The sequence below is a fragment of the Asterias amurensis genome, chromosome 6 (assembly GCF_032118995.1).
Source record: "Asterias amurensis chromosome 6, ASM3211899v1".
Classification (NCBI taxonomy): domain Eukaryota; kingdom Metazoa; phylum Echinodermata; class Asteroidea; order Forcipulatida; family Asteriidae; genus Asterias; species Asterias amurensis.
In genome coordinates, this window is record NC_092653.1 from 25823281 (window position 1) to 25841015 (window position 17735).

Consider the following 17735-nt stretch of genomic DNA (forward strand, 5'->3'; position numbering starts at 1 on the left):
CCAATATTTGTAAACATTTATTGTGATACATGTGCATAATTGCTTGTTTTCGACGCATGCAGTTACTTTAATGAGGCTTGTTCAAGATGTAAATACTTGAATATAATTTCACATTTATTGTAATACATATGCAATTTTAATACATTTAATTTGTTATGATACCCCCCCCTGCACAATTGTTTGTTTTTACCGCACGCAGTTACTTAAATGAGGCTTGTTCAAGATGTAAATACTTGAATGTAATTAGCATTTACTGTTAGAAATATATTCAATTTTAATACATTTAGCATTTATTGTTAAACATAATATTCAATTTTAATACCTTTAATTTGTTATGATTACCCGCCCCCCCCCATGTCCAAAATGTTTTCACAGAGTGCATCTATTTAAATGATTATAATAAGGCTTGTTAAAGAAGCAAATGTGTTAATATATGGGAACATTTATTTGTATACACGAATATGCAGTTTAATACCTTTAAATTGTTACTATTTACAGCCCCCCCCCCCCCCCGGGGTACAATTTGCTGTTTTCACCCCATGCATCTATTTAAAGGATTATAATAAGGGTTTGTTAAAGATGTGATTATGTTAATACATTGGAACATTTATCATATAATATACATGTATATACCTTTAATTTGTTATTCTTCGATACCCCCCCCCCCCCCCCCCCCCCCCGTGCCTAATAAAGTTTGTTTAATAACTAAACTATAAACAATGTAAACCTCAAATGATTAGCATTGGGGTGTCAACTTAAAAGACAACTTGATTTTATAGAGAACATTAGTACGTCAAACATTGCCTTTAATGGCATAATCTAACATATAATTGTTTATTATTCTTTATTTTGATAAGTATGTATGTCATTAATTACTTTTTTTCTTTTAGTTAAACTGTTATTTTGGTATTACAATAAATATTTACATTGACTCTAACCAAACCTTATATATTTCATGCTAATGTAACTTCAAATTATTTTGGTTTTCATCCCCATGCCTTTTATGTAGAATAAGGTTTAATAATATTACAAACAATGTAGGCCTAAACTAATTAGCATTGGTGAACCAATTTAAAGACAACTTGATTTTATTGTAAAACATTAAATTTTTTTCATTCTTCAAATTCTAATTTAATTAGAGAATGTTAGTACATGAAACATTACCTTTAGTGGCATAATGTAACAAAAAAACATTTATTGTCATTAATTACATGTATGTTTTCGGTTTAATTAAACTGTTATTTTAGTGCTAGAAACCATCAGTAAATCTTACAAAAATACCAAGATATTTGATTATATTAGTAAGTGATTAGGGGTTCATGATTTTGAGGTAATGGGACTTGGTAATTTACTAACTTTAATATGGGGTTAGTCAGTTCGTATCAAATCATAAACACTTTATAAGTAAAAGATGCATTTTTCCTGTTCAAAATTTTACATTTAATTAAACCAAAATAAAATGGGTGCAAAATAAATATTTTTATTTGAAGAGATTTTCTGTAAACTAAGCCCCTTATAAACATAAATATTTAAAGAATGACCAGTAGCCTACTGTATTTTATGAACAAAGTCTCACAGGTGACGACCTGCACACCAGAGAGTATCCTCTCATACAAGACCAATAGTTATTATAATATTTGAGTTTCTTCAATACAAGATAACATTTCCGCACGATAACTTCACGTCCGCTCGAATCACTCGCATTAGCAGCAACTATTTTTCTGTACTTTATCGATTTTATTTATTAAATTTATATTTAACACATGTAAAGAATAATTGCAGTAAAAAACGTTTACTCCTAAAAATTGGTCGACTCTTGTGTGTATAATATACAAATAAATTGAAGATTTTTCAAAATATGAAATAACACACAAATGCATACATGTATCCTTGAATCCCATTTCTTTCCATAAGAATATTTATTTGATTTTATAACCTTATCAGTAATAAAAACCCAATAAACACCTCAACTTTATTTATAGTTTTGTTCATATAACCACGCATTCAGTTCAAAACAAGAGGCTACTTTTAGACTAAAATGTTTATTAGGGGAGAGTTAACCAGCACTTCACCCTGTTCCGATATCAAGATGCAAATACGCAAGTAGGCTGCAGCATGGAGGAAGGAGAGCTGGGGTGGGACCGCTCTGAAAGAAGAGTGATAGGATTGATTGTCTGGCGAGGAAAGTAAGAAGATTGATGGGGGATGTGTTTGTGGGAGACCTGTCTGTTGTTGGTTTTTGCAAGCCAGCCAGCCAGCCAGCCAGCCTGCACGCAAGCAGGCCAGCCAGCCAGCCAGCCAGCCTTCAAGCCAGCCAGCCAGCCAGCTTACAAGCCAGCCAGCCACCCAGCCTGCACGCAAGCAGGTCAGGCAGCCAGCCAGCCAGCCAGCCTACCAGTCAGCCAGCCAGCAACCTTGTTACATTCTATTTACAGTGATCTGTAGGGTATGGAGTTATGACGGGCTGGGGTGGGAACAGTTTGAAAAAAATAAAGATAGGATTGATCGTATAATGAGGAAAGTATAAAGATTGATGGGGGATGTGTTTGTGGGAGACCTGTCTGTTGTTGGTTTTTGCAAGCCAGCCAGCCAGCCAGCCAGCCTGCACGCAAGCAGGCCAGCCAGCCAGCCAGCCAGCCAGCCAGCCAGCCAGCCAGCCAGCCAGCCAGCCAGCCAGCCTTCAAGCCAGCCAGCCAGCCAGCCAGCCACACAGCCTGCTCGCAAGCAGGTCAGGCAGCCAGCCAGCCAGTCAGCCAGCCAGCCTGAACGCAAGCAAGCCAGCCAGCCAACCAGCCAGCAACCTTGTTACATTCTACTTACAGTGATCTGTAGGGTATGGAGTTATGACAGTTTGAAAAAAATAAAGATAGGATTGGTCGTCTAATGAGGAAAGTATGAAGATTGATGGGAGATGTGTTTGTGGGAGACCTGTCTGTTGTTGGTTTTTGCAAGCCAGCCAGCCAGCCAGCAAGCTTACCAGCCAGCCTGCCTGCAGGCAAGCAAGCCAGCCAGCCTACCAGCCAGCCTGCACGCAAGCAAGCTAACCAGCAAGCCAGCCAGCCATCCAGCCAGCCTGCACGCAAGCAAGCCAGCCAGCTAGCCAGCCAGTGAGCCAGCAAGCAACCTCAGTAATCTGTAGGGTATTAACTTATTGTTTGACGGGCTTGTGTGAGATAAAAGATAGGAGATGAAATAAGATATAGATAGGAATGATCGCCTGCTTAGGAAAGTATGGAGATTGACGGGGGTGTGACTCTTTTTGTTTAACACATGATAACATTTCTGCTCGATAACGAGTCACACGCATTAGCAGCAACCTTGTTTCTGTATTATACACTTGTGTAGAATAGTTGCAGCAAAGTAACTCTTAGTAGAACCAGCATTTACCATCTCTTATAATATAACAAATACAAAGTAATATTTTTTTTTTTAATATTAGCAAAAAAAACCACAAAAAAACACAGCTGCGTGTAAAGCCTGTGCAGCTTAAATCTCAAAGTAGACACACGCTAACATTGTCCATTTAACAATAACCCTTTAAACATCTAAGCTTTGTTTATGAATGTATACCTTTGTAAAGGGTAGGCTATTTGATGCATTCGTTGATGCTCAGTGAACTTTGCAGGTGTTATAGGGGAGAGGTTACCAGCACGTCACCCTGTTTAAAATCATTGTCAAAGTTTAATGGTAGGTTGCAGTAGATAAAATCTCCCTGACAACAGTCAACTGGGTAGATTTCCTGAGATCAATAAATTAAAAGGGTATTCCAACATAGAAATGTTCCGATAGAAGGGGAGAGGTTACCAGCACTTCACCCTTGGCTCTGGTCGTCCACAAGCAAGACATTTATTTCAGGCCTATCCATCGACAATGACTAGGTGACACTAGTCTCAATGTTTAGAACAAACCAGCTCTATTCAGAGCAACAACTCTTTTAAAAGAGATTCATTACCATACATGCCATGACATGATTTACCCATGAGCTTTTATAACTAGTAGGCCTTATATCAAATGAACAGTTGTGATTTTGAAGGCGATGCACACCAAGTGCTATAATCGTTTAACCTGGCCTTCATCATACCATTCAAAAAGGAAATCTCCACAGACTTGGTCAAATCACTCACGACAATCCTTCCAAAAGAACTCGATAGCTAGGATCTTTGGTCTACAATGCTGTAGGAACGGAGAGCTAGGTTACCTACAAATCACCCAATAAAAGGTTTTTCCTGAGAATCCCGCTGTGAGTCAAGATGATGCTTGGTGAGATGGCACTGATTAGCGAGGTTTTTGTATTGCTCCGATGTAGTAAGATTGCACCAACTAGAGAGGTATTTATGTTGCTCCATGAAAGATGGCACTGAAAAGTGATGGCACTCGGTGGGCCTCTACCCAGTCGATGCAACACAACGAGAAACCACTGCGCTGAGGATGCTGATGCCTGGAGCGGGATGCATGGAAGGCGACCATCAGAGGTTTTCGAGATGGCGTCGGCTGAAGACAACCTCTCCCTTAACTCACTGGTGTTGCTCCACGATGTAGTAAGATGGCACTGAAAAGCAAGGCACCCGGTGGTCCTCTACCCGGCGCAACACGACGAGAAATCACTAAGCTGAAGTCGCTGGATGCGGAATGCCTGGACGGCGATCATCTGAGGTTCCCGAGATGGCGTAAGCTGATGACTATATCTTGCTCAACTCACTGGTGTTGGATGCTCCATGATGTAGTAAGATGGCACTGACTAGAAAGGTATTTTGTGTTGCTCCTGATGTTGTAAAATGACACAGAATAGCGAGGTACATGTGTTGCTCAAAGATGTGGCGCTGAATATAGAGGTACATTGTTGCTCCTATCTAGTTACTTGGCACTGAATAGCGAGGAATTGACGAGGCTCCATGATGTAATAAGATGGCACTGAATAGCGAGGTACATTGTTGCTCCTATCTAGTTACTTGGCACTGAATAGCGAGGAATTGGCGAGGCTCCATGATGTAATAAGATGGCACTGAATAGAGAGGTACATTGTTGCTTCTATATAGTTACTTGGCACTGAATAGCGAGGAATTGGCGAGGCTCCATGATGTAATAAGATGGCACTGAATAGAGAGGTACATTGTTGCTCCTATCTAGTTACTTGGCACTGAATAGCGAGGAATTGGCGAGGCTCCATGATGTAATAAGATGGCACTGAATAGAGAGGTACATTGTTGCTTCTATATAGTTACTTGGCACTGAATAGCGAGGAATTGGCGAGGCTCCATGATGTAATAAGATGGCACTGAATAGAGAGGTACATTGTTGCTCCTATCTAGTTACTTGGCACTGAATAGCGAGGAATTGGCGAGGCTCCATGATGTAATAAGATGGCACTGAATAGCAAGGAACACTGTTGCTCCTATCTAGTTACTTGGCACTGAATAGCGAGGAATTGGCGAGGCTCCATGATGTAATAAGATGGCACTGAATAGCAAGGAACACTGTTGCTCCTATCTAGTTACTTGGCACTGAATAGCGAGGAATTGGCGAGGCTCCATGATGTAATAAGATGGCACTGAATAGAGAGGTACATTGTTGCTTCTATATAGTTACTTGGCACTGAATAGCGAGGAATTGGCGAGGCTCCATGATGTAATAAGATGGCACTGAATAGAGAGGTACATTGTTGCTCCTATCTAGTTACTTGGCACTGAATAGCGAGGAATTGGCGAGGCTCCATGATGTAATAAGATGGCACTGAATAGCAAGGAACACTGTTGCTCCTATCTAGTTACTTGGCACTGAATAGCGAGGAATTGGCGAGGCTCCATGATGTAATAAGATGGCACTGAATAGCAAGGAACACTGTTGCTCCTATCTAGTTACTTGGCACTGAATAGCGAGGAATTGGCGAGGCTCCATGATGTAATAAGATGGCACTGAATAGCAAGGAACACTGTTGCTCCTATCTAGTTACTTGGCACTGAATAGCGAGGAATTGGCGAGGCTCCATGATGTAATAAGATGGCACTGAATAGAGAGGTACATTGTTGCTTCTATATAGTTACTTGGCACTGAATAGCGAGAGGAATTGGCGAGGCTCCATGATGTAATAAGATGGCACTGAATAGCGAGGTACATTGTTGCTCCTATCTAGTTACTTGGCACTGAATAGCGAGGAATTGGCGAGGCTCCATGATGTAATAAGATGGCACTGAATAGAGAGGTACATTGTTGCTTCTATATAGTTACTTGGCACTGAATAGCGAGCAATTGGCGAGGCTCAATGATGTAATAAGGTGGCACTGAATTGCGAGAAACATTGTTGCTCCTATACAGTAACTTGGCACATGAATCGCGAGGAATTGGCGAGGCTCCATGATATAATAAGATGGTACTAAGTAGCGAGTTCCGCGTGTTGAACACAACCACTGATCCTACATTATAACAATGAAAGCAAAGGCATCGAACTCTAGCATCTTACAACAAATCATTAATTGTGGAAGTTGCAGAACCACCAATTTACTTAAACAAGGTCTGAATATAATAAATACAAGAGGGGAGAGGTTACTAGCACAGTCACCCTCAGCCATCATCCTCAGCATGTGGCTAATAACTTGACATGATAGGAAAGATCTTATAGGGCTTATAAGAAACATTTGAGGGTAGAGGTTACCAGCACATAACCCTCAGTCAGTATCCTCAGCATACTGACACAATTCATATGGTGCTAACACTTTTATCATTTATATCACATGTATAGGAAGTTTGTATTCAATAGACAGTTATCAACCCAAACATAAATAAATATCCAATGCAAAATGTCTTCATTTAAATAACCCCTGTAGCCAGACTCTTTAGTTTTGACAATTTATCATTACAATCTGGGCCCAACTTCATGGCTCTGCTTACCATAAGCGCAGAATCAGGGAATTCTGTGCTTACAGCAAGTGTATTTCACAAGTAAGCGGCAAATTTTTGCTTCTGCACGTTTGTACTAGGCATTCTACGCTTACAAGGCTAGCGCAGAAATTTGGCGCTTGTATGTAAGTGGCGAATCATGATCGTAAGTGCAGAATTTGGTGGTAAGTAGAGCCATGAAATTGGGCCCAGCACAACTACTACTTGAAAAGTTTTAACTTTTCATAAAAATTAGTTCATGAATGTCTTGGCGGTTCTTTGCTGATAATCTTGTCTCCAAGGCTTGTGTTGATTGTTCTTTGAAACTTCTTGTCTTGATGACTTTGATCGTTCTTGTGTTGATAACAATTTTCTTCAGAAAGTTTTCTTCAGTTTTTGCGTTGATGAACTTTATCTCGGACAGCTCTTGATTGAAGATCATTGTCTTGGAAAGGAAAGTTTGTCTTGTAAAGTCATTGTGCTGATTAACAGTGTCTTGAACAGTTCTTGTTCGTATATATATCATCTCAGAAAAGTCCTTGCGTTGAATGATACACAGTTCTTGTGATGAACATCTTGTCTCCAAGGATCCTTGCATTGATAATCTGTAACTCAATTAGTTTTTATAAGGTCCATAGGATGTAACTGTCCACGAATGTGAATAGAAATCCACTGTTCATTAAAGAGTCCTAGCCGTTACATTATGGTGGGTCTCTTCTTTGCAATATTCAGCTGTCAAGATGATACTGACGATTGTGTGCTGGAAGCCATATCTGTATGTCAGGTTGCCTTCTGAAAGTTTGACAAAAAAATATGGATTTAAAAATTGAGGTAAGTTACGAAAATGCTATAATTACAATGTAGTAGAGTAATAAACATTAAATGTAAAGGGTTGTAATGAATTCTCTGAATAAAAAGGAATGGTATGTATAGACCCCCCTAAGGGGTAAGTCCAGCAGTTCAATCAAATGCAGGCTAAAAACTGGAACCTCCCACTCAGGAGCAACTAAAGAATTTCTAGGCTTGGATGAATGCAAGGTGAGGGAGACTTCCTCCAGATGAAGCTGACTACAAATAAGACAACACTCGTGGGGGTGATCGAGGAGTGTTACGCAGCACATGCTGTAGCACAGAAGAAGTTTTATGAGTTCAACTAAAGTCCTATATTATTAGTTCTTTTTCTTCAATGTTTTGAATAAATACTGTTTTTTCTTTAGTAAAGGTTAGTTATTGTTTTAGCTTAATGGCACTGGACACCTTTGGTAATTGTCAATGACCAGTACTCTCTCCATTGCTCGTTACCAAGTACGCTGTTGTGCTTTCAACTTTTTTTTAGATTTACCAAAAGTGTCCAGTGCCTTCAAAGCTGTTATATTTCTTGGTATTTAAGTTTGCTGTATTTTTACAAAAAACAGCTAGAAACCTGTCTGTGTTAGGTGAGAGAAAGTTGTGGTATTGATAACCAATTATTCAGTTGCACTATTGCTGTGTTTTCCAGATTATAGTGAAACATTTTGCCAACAAAATCAAACCATTTATTTGAAATTGAAAAGCTTAAAGTACTAGGTATACATTTTGTATCTTTATAAATAGAACTGAACTCTTAAAAAAAAAATGTTGTAAAGAAAGTTGGTTTTGTACCTCACCTATAAACATCAGCCTTCCATTCAGTGGAGCTTGACTCTCCCTGGGTTTGTTCATTCACGCCTTGCTGACAAACTGACACTGTTGATTTAGGTGCTGCTTCATGGATGACATGGGTCCTTAGGAGATGCAGTTGTTGTGCCACCTTGCAGTTTGGTCATCTGTAAAGTAAAAAAAGTATTCTTGCATTAGGACGTTTTATATATTATGCAGAGTATGCTTTTAATGCAAATTGACTCACAATCTTATAATTAAGTACACCTTTTAATATATTTCAGTTTCAAATGTAGGCTATTTTTCCTGATAACTAGGTTTGTTTAAAAACAGGGCTACCACCTGAAGGTCCCAGGATACCAGCCCACATGCTTTCCAGAGTCGTCAGAGCCTTTTCACAAATTAAACTTGTCTGTATGGATTGAAGGGGGCACAGATGTCTCATAGCCATCTACTGCGAGCACTGACAAACTATGAATTACCATTTATAAACACCCCAGACAGTTTCGCTAATTCTATTGGTGGAGAGCGCAACACGTGGGGGTGTTTAAACGGTTGATAATGACCGGCTGTAGCTGTTTGCAACTGGCTGGCATCGCATGTTGGGCGTGCAAGCTCATGTACGCCAACTTAACTTACGCGGAATGCAATGCACACTGCGTATACACACCACCTGACGCACACAAAATATTTTGAAAAATTGCAAAGTACGCCAAATTGAAAAGGAAACAAGCGGCAGATTGTTTCAAACTGTGTGACTGTTTCACCTTTTAACAAAAGGGCATTTATGAATGGGAAAATAAGAGTAGTGACTTGTCTTAAACGGCAGTTTAAAACCTTGCACACCGTGCGATAAAGGCCACGACGCTGCCGGTTTTAAACGACCGTTTAAGACCTCGTCGCTACCCTTTTTTTTACTTATTTTAATCAACGTACATGTAATCTCTCGAACATCGCCTGACTCCATGTCTCTATCTTCAGTTTGGAGAACAGTACACAGGAGGGCGCTTGACTCTGTCTACACCACCCAAGCAAGAGGTCAAACTTATAATGACAATCCCATGTTGTGTTGACTTTGTAGACCATCTGGCAAACATCTGTGGACTCCAGCAAACTATGGATAAAACAAAAACTGCTGCTGTCTAATTGTTTTCAAACACAAGTTTTTTGACTGTGTATTTACCTTCAAAAAGCCGATTCTAACTTCCAAATCAGTAAGCTTCATGACAAAGGTTAAACAATGTCAATTTAATTCAAATATTCTAATGAGAAATTACCTCTTTCTCAAAAACCACGTTACTTCAGAGGGAGTCGTTTCTCACAATGTTTTACACTATCAACAGCTAGCTCCATTACTCATTATCAAGTTAGTTTTTATGCCAACAATTATTTTTTAGTAATTACATAATTAATTAAACCATGGCCCAATTTAATAGTGCAGCTTAAGCACAAAAAGTAGTAAATCATAGTAAAAGGATCCTAAGCAGAATAAGTTTACAAACCAAAATACCATGTCAAATGAACACTGACTGGTATCCTTCTCATTATTTTGCTTAGCAGAACATTGTTGAGCCATATTTTCTACTGAAATTGCCCTCTGACCTTTCTCTCCAGAATTATTGGCTTGAATTCACAGCACAAGACTTATCTTAATATGATTCATCATATGGTATTGCCATAGTAACCATACATTTAACCTTCAATAGATGGTGGCCAAACACAAATTTAATTTCGGCTTTCATCACAGATGAAGTAAAAATCAATACAAAGCTGGAGCAGATAGGTTGGACTTCCGGCCTGATATTGGAAACTGCAGCTAAGAGGTAAAACGTGCCACTCTATATTAAAAATGGGCAGACTTCATTCCAAAACTATATGGGTTATAGTTTACTTTAATCATTACAATAGTAATGCTGTATTGCTCCCTTTAAAAAGTTGAACCATAATATGTCAAGTCTTACCAATTTTAAACAAAAAACAATCAGAAATATGTCAAATTTTAAATATTCAGAGCACAATACATGAATCTTTCTTAGGGCAAAACTTTAACCACCCCCATAATGCAAATTCTTAGTCCCATTTCCTGTTTTGATGGTTATTAATAAAAACTTCATCAAAATATTATTTGATAATAGATGCTTGTTATAAGCCAGGAATTGTGCGTTATTTAACCATAAGCCGGACTAGCTTGAAAGTATCAATATCAAAATGAACCCACTAAGTTTGATGGTTACTCTGTTACTTATATTCATGTCACTTCAATTGTATGATAAAGCTAGTGGCAGATGCATATCCAAAAGAGTGTGTCCTATTTATTGGAGTCACTACAAAATGCACTGTTACAAAGTCACTGAAGCCCTACAATGGTCTACAGCACGGCAGAAGTGTGTTCAGTTTGGGGGAAGCATGGCGGCGCCAAACTCAACAGAGGAACAGTTCTTTTTGTGGAGCATCTCAAAAAACCATCCCTGGATCAATTGTATGAGAAATTCTACATCAGGTGAGATTTGAATTGATTTATAAACACGGTGTATAGCTAGGCGTGTATAGAGTGGGATTCGAACCAACGACCTCCGAATTGACGTGCCGGCGCTCTACCAACTGAGCTAACTAGCCCTATATTGGCGGTCTCAGTTTATTTTTTCAATATTTATGTTGGAAACCGCTAACACAAGGCTAGAAAGCAGTTGGTAGAGCGCCAGCACGTTTATCCGGAGGTTGTTGGTTCGAGTCCCACTCTAGTAATTTCTTCTTTGTTCAACCCCTAAATCTTTTTAAAATTTCCCAGTCAGTTTCCCTTGTGGTATAAAGGGTCTGGGTACTTTATGAAGAACACAAAACACGATGTCCAGTTTTTGTAGTAAACTCATACAGTTTGAAAATAATGATGGAAGGCTTCCCTTAAAATATTACTTGCTGAGGTGCTGTAGTTTTTGAGAAATGAGTAATACAAGTAACAACAAAAAGTTTTGTCTCTAATGACGAACATTATTTTAGCATGTAAAGTGTATTTTTGTGACATTGTTTTACTCATTTCTCAAAAACCATCACCTCGGCAAGTACTATTTTAGCGGTATGCTTTCTACTATCATTATCTTCAAACAGTGCGAGTTTAATTGAGGTTTAATGTAAATCTGTGGACAATGTGTTTTGCAGTACAAAAAGTACCCAAACTTATTGTTACATTTTTATTGATTCATTGAAGATCCCTGGAAGTGCATGGATGGAGAGACCGAGATCCCTTACATAAATTGGTCTGGTAATCAGCCTGATAATGAAGATGGTAATGAAAATTGCGCACAGCTTTGGGAGTTTAGTTTCAACGATCTACCATGTGACAGGATCCAACCTGCTGTGTGCAAGGTCCCCATTTACTAGACAAACGTATCAATCATCTGAGGCGTGACAACTCAATGTAACAAATCAAATAACATTAACAAAAACAAGGTTTTAGGGCCCAATTTTGAAAGAGCTGCTTAAAGACACTGGACATGTTTGGTTATTGCCAAAGACCTGTCTTCTCACTTGGTGTATCTCAACATGTGCGTAAAATTTAGAAAACCTGTGAAAATTTAAATTCAATTCGTAGTCAAAGTTGCGAGAAAATAATGAAAGAAAAACAGCCCTTGTCGCACAAGTTGTGTGCTTCAGATGCCTTGAATTTGAGACCTCTGTTGTGGTCTCCAATTCAGTTCATATTTGCATAGTGAGAAATTACTTCTTTCTCAACTTCAGAGGGAGCCATTTCTCACAATGTTTTATACTATCAACAGCTCTCCATTGCTCGTTACCAATCAGTTTTTATGCAATTTTTTTTTGGAGTAATCACCAAGTGTCCAATGACTTTAAGCACAAATGGAAGCTTATACCCCAAAAAAGTTTGCTTCACAGATTACTGTATCAACCAAAGTTCCATGTCTCAACTACCTTCTTTGACAATCCCACTTATTTTGCCATACGCAGATAATTTTTAAGCAATGCAATCAGGCCTCGAGCAGGATACCAGGTAAATATGGTATTTTGGCTAGTATACTGTATTCTGGTAAGCACAATTTTGCTGTGCTTAGCTATTTTGTGTGCTGATAAAGCAGCTCTAAAGACAATCGATTCCACCTGAAAATTCAAATTGTCGACACATTATACTGGTGTGTCAAATAGATCGATCACCCTTGTGGTAAATAAGACTGAGTAACTTTTGACAATTAACCTAAATTAATGATTCACTGTTGTATATATTCACTGTTTTAAATATTCATTGTGTAATTTGTCGTAAAACCAAAGTTCATATTCTTTATCCTCAGTGCAAATTTAACATCAATTAAACAAAAGAGCAGTGACTTGGTCTTAAAGGCACTGGAACCGTTGGCAACTGGCAAAGACCAGTATTCTCACTTGGTGCATCCCAACATATGCATTAAATTACAAATAATATGTGAACATTTTGACCTAATTTTCATCGAAGTTGCAAGAGGATAATAGAGAGAAAACAAATCATGTTGCACAAATTTGTTTGCTTTCAGATGCATAATAAAAGGCTTCAGTCCTGAAGTCTTAATCATCGAGTCCCGAAGGCCTGAAGTATTTTAATATTTGAGTGAAGTAATATAGTTCTCAAAAACTAGGTTACGTCAGAGGGAGCTGTTTCTCACAATGTTTGACACTATCAACAGCTCTCCATTGCTCGTTACCAAGTCAGTTTTTATGCTAACAATTATTTTGAGTAATTACCAATAAGGTCCATAGTGCCTTTAAGACATTTCAAGAATCTCACCTTTGACTTGGTCCTTTATCACACCCCCAACGATCTCAGCTTGCCGGTATTAAGCTCCAGTCTAAGACCTCGTCACTACTCTTGATTTCCTTTGGTAAATAATAATAAAACATACCCAAGGGATTACTTAAGCAAATGGGTCATACTATTAGCTCAGAAATGTAGCCAAATTTGAATTAATTTATATGCTTAAGCGGTTATGTATTATTGGAATCATCGGTGTGTCATTGCCAAGCAGTTAAAAGCATCCGATTCAAACTCTGGTGTTTCTGATCTGCAGAGTGTGGGATTGAGAGTGGTGACAACTGTGTCCTTAAGCAAGACACTTAACCATAATGCTTCTCAGATGGGGCGTTAAGCTGTTGGTCCTGTGTGTTGTATAACACAAGTAAAAGAACTCAGTGCACTTATTTAAAAGTAAAGGGGCTTGCCTTGGCGTTCCTGGTTTGATTGGCTGCATATTGCGCCACAGCACCTTGTACACCATTACAGGGTGCTATGTAAAAGGAGTTGGTTTCATAATTCAAACTTAATTATTATCAAATTACTTGCAGGAAAGTATTGTATGTTAAAGCACCACTGAGTGAAGGATATGCAAGGTTTATATATTATTATTAACCTCTTTAATATTTGCACTTAATTTTGTTTTTGTTGTAAAATTTTGATTTGTAAGCTATTAGATAGTATCAAGAAAAGATAATAATATATGAACACAAAATCCAATGAGAATTTTATGGGTAGTTTGTTGTGTTTCCTTTTCGCAGTCATGGTTTCACTGTTACAACAATATCCCCAAGAACTACTACCGGCGTCCCAGAAAAAACATAACTAATATCTTCTGTGTAAGTCATCCCAGTGTGGCTAGTCATTCCTCTTCACATAAATTACTTCTCATCCCCTTCCACGCTGAGGTTATATGAGTACCTTAGCTGCGGGAGTGTTAACAATTGACAGACATAGCACACTAGAAATATTCAACATTATTATAAAAAAAACACTTGGTGAGTATTGATACAAAGAGAATGGAGGATAAACAGCAACCATCAACTATTATAAGCCATCCACTCCATGATTAAGTTAATCAGAAAGTTATCTTCTTACCTACAAGGGCTGGAATCCACAGCTTGTCTCAGCTAGTAGGAATTAGAAGCAATGAAACACATCAGTTAAGCAGCTTTCCTTATAGAAAAACAAATATAAAGAGCACTTGGTAAGTGTCGATACAAAGAGAATAGAGGTTAATAGCAACCATCAATTATAATACTTTGTCCGTCCGATCAATGATTCAGTTAATCAGAAAGTTATCATCTTACCTACAAGGGCTGGATTCCACAGCTTGTCTCAGCTAGCAGGAATTGGAAGCAATAAAAGACATCAGTTAAGCAGCTTTCCTTAAAGAAAGACAAATATAAAGAGCACTTGGTAAGTGTCGATACAAAGAGAATAGAGATAAACAGCAACCATCTCAAGTTGATCATCCCATCACTCTACTCCCTTCCCAACTTTCCCTATTAAGTAGTATACATATTACCTATGAGGACTGGTTTCCACAACTTGTCTCTGCCAGCAAAAATTGAAAGCGATAGAAGACATCACAGTTAAGCAGCTTTCCTTAGAGAAAAAAAACCAAAAAGAGCACTTGATGACTATAGGTACAAATAGAATAGTGATAAAAAAAAAACACATCTCAAGTCCATTATCCCATCACTCCTAAGTAGACCGACATCTTACCTATCAGGACTGGTTCCAAAGCTTGTCTAATCATCAACATCATAGTCATCATGTCGGTTTGAAGGCTTGTCAAGACGCTTCTGGGTTGGCCTGCATTTCTCCCTATATGGCTCTCCTCCACTTGGCCCTGTCCGCCACATCCCTTGCATCGACTCTAAGAAGGTGTATGTCACTCGACACAGAGCTCTCGACACGGCCGTGGGTTTGGGCTCACCCACAATTACATTGGTACACCTCTTGACCCAGTTGCCATCCTCCTTTCTCTCCACATGACCAAACCACCTCAGCATGTGCCTCCTCAATACGGTGCCGATTCCCTCCCCATGACTCTCCTCCTCAGCTCCTCACTTGACAGCCTGTCAGTCAGAGACACCCCACACATCCACCCGATCATTCTCATCTCTGCTTGTTCCATCTGCTGGATGCGCCTCACTCATGTGGGCCATGTCTCGCAGCCATACACCATGCATCTTCAGGGGCAGCGCCTTGATGGGGCAATGCTCCTTAAACTTCTTCCGTCAACTCCTCCATGTGAGTTCACTGCTGCATCGGATCCTCAGCCAGCAGGGATTGAAAGCAAGAGAAGACAAACAGCTTTCCTTAAAGAAAATAAACAGAAAGAGCAGTTTGCAAGTGTTAATACAAGGAGAATAGAGATAAACATCAACCATTTCCAGTCTATTATCCAATCACTTCATTCACTTCCTGACTTCACTCAGTAGATACACATGTCTCATCAAGTACGTTTCATGTTTGTTTTTCTTTAAGAAAGGCTGCTTAAAGGCACTGGACACATTAGTCATTACTCAAAATAATTGTTAGCATAAAAACAGTTACGCGGTTACAAGCCATGGAGAGCTGTTGATAGTATAACACATTGTGAGAAACAGCTCCCTCTGAAGTAACCTAGTTTTCGAGAAAGAAGTAATTTTCCACTTAGATGTTTCAATTTGATTATGAGACCTCAGAATTAGATTTTGAGTCTCGAAATCAAGCACCTGAAAGCACACAACTTCGTGTGACAAGAGGGTGTTTTTTCTTCCATTAATATCTCGCAACATCGACGACCAACTGTGTTTTCACAGGATTGTTATTTTATGCGTATATGTTAAGATACACCAAGTGAGAAGACTGTCTTTGACAATTACCAAAGGTGTCAATGCCTTTAACTGATGTCTTCTGTCACTTTCAATTCAACAGCTTGTCTCTGCAAGCTCGAATCAAAAGCAAAAGAGGAAATCAGTTAAACATAAAAAGTACTTATTTATTTATTTATTTTTTTACCCTGGGGAAACCTCTCAGTGAATCACTGTTTTTCAGAGGTGTCCAGCAACTACATACACTTGATGAATATTGATACAAAGAGAATAGAGAATAACAGCATCCATCTCTCATGACAAATCCATTCACTACCTGACGATATTCAGAAAGTTGACATCTTACTTGGGGTAACTTCTCCTGATACTACCGACAGCATGAAGCAAAGTTACATTGCATCAGTTGACAGCTTTCCTTAAAGAAAATTAAACATAGAAACACTTGATGAGTATTGATACAAAGAGAATTTAGATAAACAACCATCTTGTGTTTTATCCAATCACTCCCCTACGTCTTGAGTTCACTTAATAAATATAAATCTTACCTGTCAGGACTGTTCTGTCTCAGCCAAACAAGATTTTAAAATCAAAAGGCAGTAATTGTAAATGTTCTAATACCAACTAAAAAGTCAATCATTCTTTCTAACATCTGTGGTGATCAGTTGCATCCTCCCATGAGGACATAGGACATCTCAAACGTCCAGATGGTTGCCCACTCTACTGTGTCAAAGTTAGAGAAAATTGGGGTCAACTTCAGAAAGAGAAACTTCCAAACTGAAAATTCAATAATTACATGTTTTCACCATGTAGTGACAATCCTTAAGAGAAATGTTGTGTGTGTAATACTTTCAAAGATAAGGTATGGACCTAACAAAAATCACTTATATTACTTATTTTGATGTCATGACTGTGCACAAATTGCCTCTGTCTCTTGTCACCCACTCTTTTTCATCAGGCCGTCTTGACAGGCGGTGTGTCGGCAGAGATAGCTTCAACAGCACGGGCATTCCTGCGTGCTTGTTCGTCGATCTTCCAGGCTCTGGGACCATGCATCATGTACCCGTCAGTGCCGTGTTGGACCAGATGCCGACATGAACGTTGGTCTTGGGCCAATCTGCTGGTATGCCTGCAGCACTGATGTCTCGTTTCACTCAATCCTTGTAGGGGAGGAGAGGACGTCCACGGGTGCACTTCCAAGACAACTTGCTGTATACACTGTAGAGAGGCCTTCAAGATGCTTTCCTCGGGCATACGTAGAATGTGTCCAGGCCAGCGCAGGATGGATTCAGTTGAAGGCACGTTGACACGATTTAAAGCTTCAATGTGTAACCCTTGTGTGAAATTGTTAAGCTTTACTCTCCTGTCTCATAAGTATTTGGTATAGACTTGCATCTGTAGCAGCCTTAATCGTTCTGTGTTTTAGCACTTCAGGTCAGCCGACTTGAAAGTCAGAGTAGAGGAGTTATTGTCACACCATTGTTTTATAGATCAACCTCTCCAATATGCTGTCCTAACTGACATTTTCTCTGGTCACTAGTCTTGACACCATGCAATCACAGTGACGTGACTAGGCCTGGACGATATGACGATAATATCGTCACGATACGATATTGAAAACAATATCG

The 17735-nt window shown here is 39.0% G+C and overlaps 2 long non-coding RNA genes and 1 pseudogene across 2 annotated transcripts; 1 reads left to right on the top strand and 2 right to left on the bottom strand.

Annotated features, from left to right (window-relative positions):
* The first annotated feature begins 2170 nt into the window (after positions 1 to 2170).
* LOC139938734 (uncharacterized) lies at positions 2171 to 2955 on the top strand (annotated as a pseudogene).
* Positions 2956 to 5980: 3025 nt separating this feature from the next.
* On the bottom strand, positions 5981 to 13373 carry LOC139938542 (uncharacterized). The gene is made up of 4 exons (XR_011786167.1): positions 13283 to 13373; positions 9448 to 9625; positions 8520 to 8678; positions 5981 to 7665 (listed from the first exon to the last, which is right to left on the bottom strand). It is a non-coding gene; the product is annotated as an uncharacterized lncRNA (long non-coding RNA).
* Positions 13374 to 14589: 1216 nt separating this feature from the next.
* Positions 14590 to 16506, bottom strand: LOC139938543 (uncharacterized). The gene is made up of 4 exons (XR_011786168.1): positions 16457 to 16506; positions 15014 to 15612; positions 14814 to 14893; positions 14590 to 14673 (listed from the first exon to the last, which is right to left on the bottom strand). It is a non-coding gene; the product is annotated as an uncharacterized lncRNA (long non-coding RNA).
* Between the last annotated feature and the right edge of the window lie 1229 nt (positions 16507 to 17735).